Source organism: Trichosurus vulpecula, chromosome 2 (assembly GCF_011100635.1).
Source record: "Trichosurus vulpecula isolate mTriVul1 chromosome 2, mTriVul1.pri, whole genome shotgun sequence".
NCBI classification, from domain to species: domain Eukaryota; kingdom Metazoa; phylum Chordata; class Mammalia; order Diprotodontia; family Phalangeridae; genus Trichosurus; species Trichosurus vulpecula.
Window position 1 is genome coordinate 344,887,101 of NC_050574.1, and position 6,000 is coordinate 344,893,100.

At 35.7% G+C, this 6,000-nt stretch overlaps 1 long non-coding RNA gene across 1 annotated transcript in view; it reads left to right on the forward strand.

Moving 5' to 3' along the window:
• LOC118837432 overlaps positions 1–5,320 on the forward strand; it is a 40,042-nt gene extending 34,722 nt beyond the window's left edge. The window contains exon 3 of the long non-coding RNA XR_005009560.1: positions 5,224–5,320. This is a non-coding gene — a long non-coding RNA (uncharacterized LOC118837432). The remainder of the gene's footprint in view (positions 1–5,223) is intronic.
• Positions 5,321–6,000: the final 680 nt, after the last annotated feature.

The following is a 6,000-nucleotide window of genomic DNA, read 5'->3' on the forward strand; positions in this document are numbered from 1 at the left end:
ATGTGATAGGGTGCTGTAGCTTTGATATGTTTGAGTACCTCTTTGATTTTCTCTGTATGAATATATTATTTTTGACTCTGCAGTCACCTGTAGGTTATGCTGTAAGCTACTTGAAATATTAGCTATGTAATTCAGCAAAGGGTTAGGCAGTAATGACTACACAGAAAAGAGAGTGACATTTATATGTTTGACATTCACTGAATCTATTCCTATTCTTCTGAGTATGCTTGTGTTAGTGGGTGTAAGACCCAGGACTTTTGTGACTATGGGGTTCAGCAAAATAAAACTTACATACACTAGCCTCATTTCTTGAACCTTTAACTAAAAATCTTATGGAAGTACTATTTGGATTGAGTGAGGAGATGCTTAATTAAGCCAAGAAAAAGGTTTCTTGGCTTATGACAAAGCAAAATTACCACTTATCAGAAGGTGAGTAGGTTGACTCCACCAGTGACTAACCATGATGGCTTTTCTGCTGTCTGAACTTGCTATTATTTTGCTACCTACATATCAGGCCCAAAGGGAGGAAACGCTAAGTTTCTTAAGCCAGTGTGAACTTGTCTTGAAGGCAGAATTATGGCTAGTTCTGATAATATAGCTTGGGTTTTGATACCACCTTCATTTATACTTTATCTCATAATTTATCTTGAGATTATGTATATTTTATTCTTCCAAATGAATGTTGTTATTGTTTTATCTAATTATAAAGAGTATTCTCTAGGTAATTGTATTTGCTATAGCACCGCATCTATCTAAGCCAAAGAGGCAACATTATATGTAGGGAGTTATACTAAAGACCTCTTCATTAAGTTCAGGGATAAAGCAAGGATGTACATTTTTACCATTACTATTTGGTATAGTCTTAGAAATTCTATGTAAAGCAATAAGGAAATAAAAAGGAGTTGTGGGAATAATCATATGATTCTTGCAGATGACAAGATAATTTGTGGAACTGTGAATAATCAACTAAAATTAATTGAAATAATTACTAATTCAGCAAATTTGTATTATATGAAATAAATCCATAAAAATTATCCACATTTTTACACAATGCATACAAAATATCTACCCAGAATTCCTACCCAGCAGAGAAGAGATATAATGAAAAATTCCATTTAAAATAACTACGGAATGTACAAAACCTACCAAGATACAAATAGGAGGTATATGAATACAACCACAAAATATTATTTATAAAAATAGACATAAACAATTGGGACAATATTAATTACTCATGAGTAGACCAAAGTGATATAATACAGTGACTGTTCTGTCTAAATTAACATACTTTTCCTGTGCCATACCAATGAAACTAGGAAAGGACAACTTTATATAACTAGAAAAAATAATAATGAATTTCACCTGGATTAACGAAATATCAGGAATATGAAGAGAAATAGTTTTTTTTTAAGTAGAAAAGAAAGGGTCTTGGCAGTACCCACAATGACACGTACAGTTTTGGACATTGCCAATGCAGAAATTTGATTTACTTGACTTTGCATATTTTTTACAAGGCCTCCCTTTTCCTCTCCCCCCTTTTTTATTTTAGGGAGAGACACATGTGAAAGAAAATAAATGCTTCTTAATTAAACTAAAATAAAATAAAAGTTAAAAAAATTAACAAGCACATTGCCTATATGCCTTTATTTAAGTCCTTGATTAAAAACACAGAACAGCACAAGGCCAAACACAGATCCCTGACCTATGATGTGAGCTAGCTAGCTGACACAGTGGATAGAGTACTGGGCCTGGAGTCTGGGAGCCCCGAGGTCAAATATGGTCTCAGAGACTTACTACTTGTGTGTTCCTGAGTCAGTCACTTAAGCTTTTCCTCACTTTCCTTAACTGTACAATGGGGACAAAAGCTGCAGTTACATCCCAGGCTCAAATGAGATAATGTCTCTAAAGAGCTTTGTACAATGCCTGTACACAGTAGGTGTTAATATAAATATCAGCTATTATTGTTATTACTACCACCACCACCACATAGTAGACATTATTTAAATGTTGGCTGCAATAATAATAATAATGATAATAATAATTGTTATTATCATGACTATCTTTCTATTGCATAATTCCTGCCAAGCAGATATTGAACCATTACTGTTTTGAATCTATTTGTATTATCATCTCATCCAGACATATGTATATTCTCCTCACAAATACTAAAAGATACTCTATCACTAAAATCTGCATCATTTCCTTGAACTACAAGTTTCATAAACACCATTGGCATAGGTTCATCTGACACAACCTGTCCATGTTGAAGCATGATGGCTCTTTGTACTTGCTACTTTTTTTAGATGTTCACTAACCCTCCCTTTAATGATTCGTTCCAGATTTTCCTAGGTATCAGGATCAAGCTCGTTGGTTTTTAGTTTGCAGACTATATTCTTTTCCCTTTTTTGAAAACTAGGATATGTATACTTTTTGAATCAAGCAGTTCTTTGCCTATTCTCCACAATAAATCAAGTATCACTGATTGTGGTTTAGCATTCTTATCTTTCCTTTTTTCAGTGTCAGAGGAAGGGATTCATCTGAGCCAGGTGACTTGACTTTCTGAAGAGCAGCTAAATAATTTCTCTTATTTAGCTTGGGTATTGAATTTCTCTTAGCCATTTTTAGAAGAAAACAAGCAAAATAAGATTTGACTACTTCTGCACTTTTTCTGTTGTTAGTTATCATCATCCCTTCCACCCTAAAATCAGTCCTGCCCTAAGTTGCAGAAATAAGAATTGTTAGAAATTGAGAGCTACCTATGGGCTTGAGAAAGGCTTTGGGCTACATTTGGGCTACATACTTAAGGTAGCCTTAGTTGTGACTGTCATAATGGTCAACTTCTTTATGTGAGGTAATGTGGGAGAGATGAATGCTACCAGTCTTCTTGAAGAATGATGTCTTCTTTCAGTGCTGTCATAGCCTTTTATCAGTATAGCCCAAGAAGTAAAATTATCAATACCAAGAACATGGCACATCTGGTCTACTTGCTCATGGGGATCTGCCAATCTGTTCTTTTCAACAAGGATTCATTTTCAACAAAGAACCATTCACATGTGGCAGTTTTCCATCTAGTCCCTTTTGATGCACTCCATTCTTATTTGATCCCTCTGGTTTCTTCTTTCTTTCCCAGGGTGATTGGCCTCCTTTGGATTTAATGCCAGTTGCCAACCATGGGCTCAACAGGCATCTGGCTTGAGAGGTCTTGAGGCTCAGCAGCAGTCTTTAAATTTTGGAGGCCATCAGTTTCAGCTTATCAGCTGCCTGACTTTGTGCCTACCATGATGAGTGCCATTACTGATTCACTTATTAGTGCATGAACCATAGTCAAATGAACAAAGTGCCAACCAGAAACATGGCAACAGAGCAAAAATAAAATGAATAGAAAAACAAAGCAAAACATACAAAATGCATTTTAGGTGGATTGCTTGAGTTATTTTATGGATACACAAGCCCATTCTATGTTTTCATAGCATCTAGACTCCTTAGGTGCTGTGAGAAAATACTGACTTCCTATTCATTAAACTCTTTATGATTTAGAAATGAATAAAATGTTGTTTTAGATTTAGGTTATTTTTTCTTTTGCAAAAATGCAAATGAAAAATGGATTTTAGGGTTGTCACCTGTGCTTCCCCAAATTTATAACACAGGCTTCTTAAGTACTAATGAGTGGGCTTTAAAAATGTTTTCTTGCTTTCTAAAGTGTTTTCTTTATACTAATTTTTAAAGTAACAAGCCTGCGTTCTAAAAGTATGATGAATGATTTGCACCTTCACAGTTAGATCAACAGAACTTCATTTCTGCAATGCTTCATTTCCAATTTGCATCTTAAAAAGGTGTGACCTCCTCCTTTTTCCAGTTTTATGCCTCTGTTGCCATGTGTTTAATCTCCAAGCGATTAGCTTTTACCAACAGTACTGCCTATGTAAAAGAAGACTAAGTACATTCGTATATTGTTCCAAAATTTTGGTAAAGTATATAATCTATTAAAACAAACAAGGCTATTTTTAAAAAATGAGCATGTGCACTTTCTTATAACCGTGATTTGATCAATGAGTTTTTTTTATTGTTTGACTCTCACATTTTCTTGCTAAATAACCTCAGAAGGCATAATGTTTCTGCCAACTGTACTTTCCTCTCCCCCTCTTCATATGAGTCAGGTTTGCATTTTTGGATCTAAATTTCTTTCCCCTTCAGGTTTTCACAGCACAAAAAAGCTTGTTACTGAAACTCATTTGGTTTTGCACAAATCAATTGAGAAAATTCATTTGAATTATGAGAAGTCCACCTCCTAGGTGAGAATTTTACAAAAATCTCAAAATCAGGCTGTCAGAGAAAACCCAAAGATATTTCCTAAAAGTATGGTAGTTAGCTTTGGTGTTGAGGAAATCTACTAATTTAGGTAATTACATGCATTCTGAGAACACAAATCATAACTGTAATTTCAGTAGAAAACTACTTTTCTCAATTTTGTGTCTTAAAATTATAATTGATGTTGTAGAGTGCTGTGAAACTCTGGCCAGGCACCAGACCTGAAATGACTGCCTTGAATGGTGGTCGAATAAATAAAAAAAATTCAAGTCAAAGTCATAAAAACATGACCTCAGTGTTCTTGTATATGTACTAGTGCCTGATGGAGTGTGGTACAGTGGTTATAAAATGCTAGATTTGGAGTCAGAGGACCTGGATTCAAAAGCCAGCTGTGCCATTACTACTACTTTTGTGACCATAGGCATGTCTCTTAAGAACTCTTGGCTTCATTTTTCTCATTTACAGAATAAAGAGATTGGACAAGATTATTTTTAAAGCCTTTTCTAGCTATGAGTCTATAATACTATGTTAATTCTATGACTTGTATAAGAATGTGTACAGGTCTATATGGTACTTATGGTGTTTCATGCAAGGCCAGAGAAGGTACCCTGAGCTATCTTTGGCTTATATGTTGCAAGGCTAAATGGACCTTTTGGGGATTATAATCTGCTACACTCCTTCAGGCCATGTTTTACTTCATTACTGAAAGGAGTTGATATTTTAAAATGAAGTTGTAAACTTTGAGTGGTCTCTTGATCTCTACCTGTCCTGTGATTGAGGGTGAGGAGGGTGAAGGAGGGAAGGGAGCTGGGTGCTATGTCTGTCCTAAGAAGCATCATCTTTCTGCTCAGTCTTCTGGCTGTGATTTACCTGTGTTATAAGTAATGCTCTCTCTGCTTTGACTTTGCCTTTCAGAGGAGCAGGCAGCCCTTGCTGCTATCTTCACATGGAGTGTGGACTCAATTCGACAAGTTTGCAGGCCTGGGCCTCTTCTACCTTTTTCCCTTTGTGTTTTCTCTTCTGAGTAAATGACTTTGATCAGACAGTGCTGAGCCAATGTGAAACATAAAATGCCTGATTTAGCAGTCTTGATGAAATGCTTTATTATCTGATTCATTTACTAGTGCATGAACCATAGTCATATTTACGAAGTGTCAGCCTCCTAGATGATTATAACTGAAGTTGTGCTGAATCCTGTTAGTACTCTTAATTCAAGCTATGATTCTTTATGTGTAGCTTTTTTTGTGTATAGGAATAAATTACCCGATCCATACCTGATTCATATCATTTATTAAGTTATTTGTTACCCTTCTCCTTTGGGGAACCCCTTAGACTTGTGAGCTATAATTTACTGTAGTTAAAACCATCTTCAGCAAATAGAACTGGTAGGCTTCATGAACCTGTGAGTGTGAAAACAAGGAGCCTCTCTTACCAGTAGCCAAGCTTTCTAGGACTGAATAGGGCCAGACTGCATAGCTGGGAATAGGACACGGAGGTTGAAGTGTTCTAGCCCTTAAGAGCTAGAGATTTCTCAATGCTAGACATTCATCTTGCTGTGATAGAATAAGAAATAGTGGAGTAATAGTGAGGTAGTATTTGTCACCAACACTAAAAGGTAATATCAGTATTTTCTCGAATTAAAGGGGAACTGTGATAGAATGAAATTGTGGCTCTGCAGAGCAGAAGTGTATG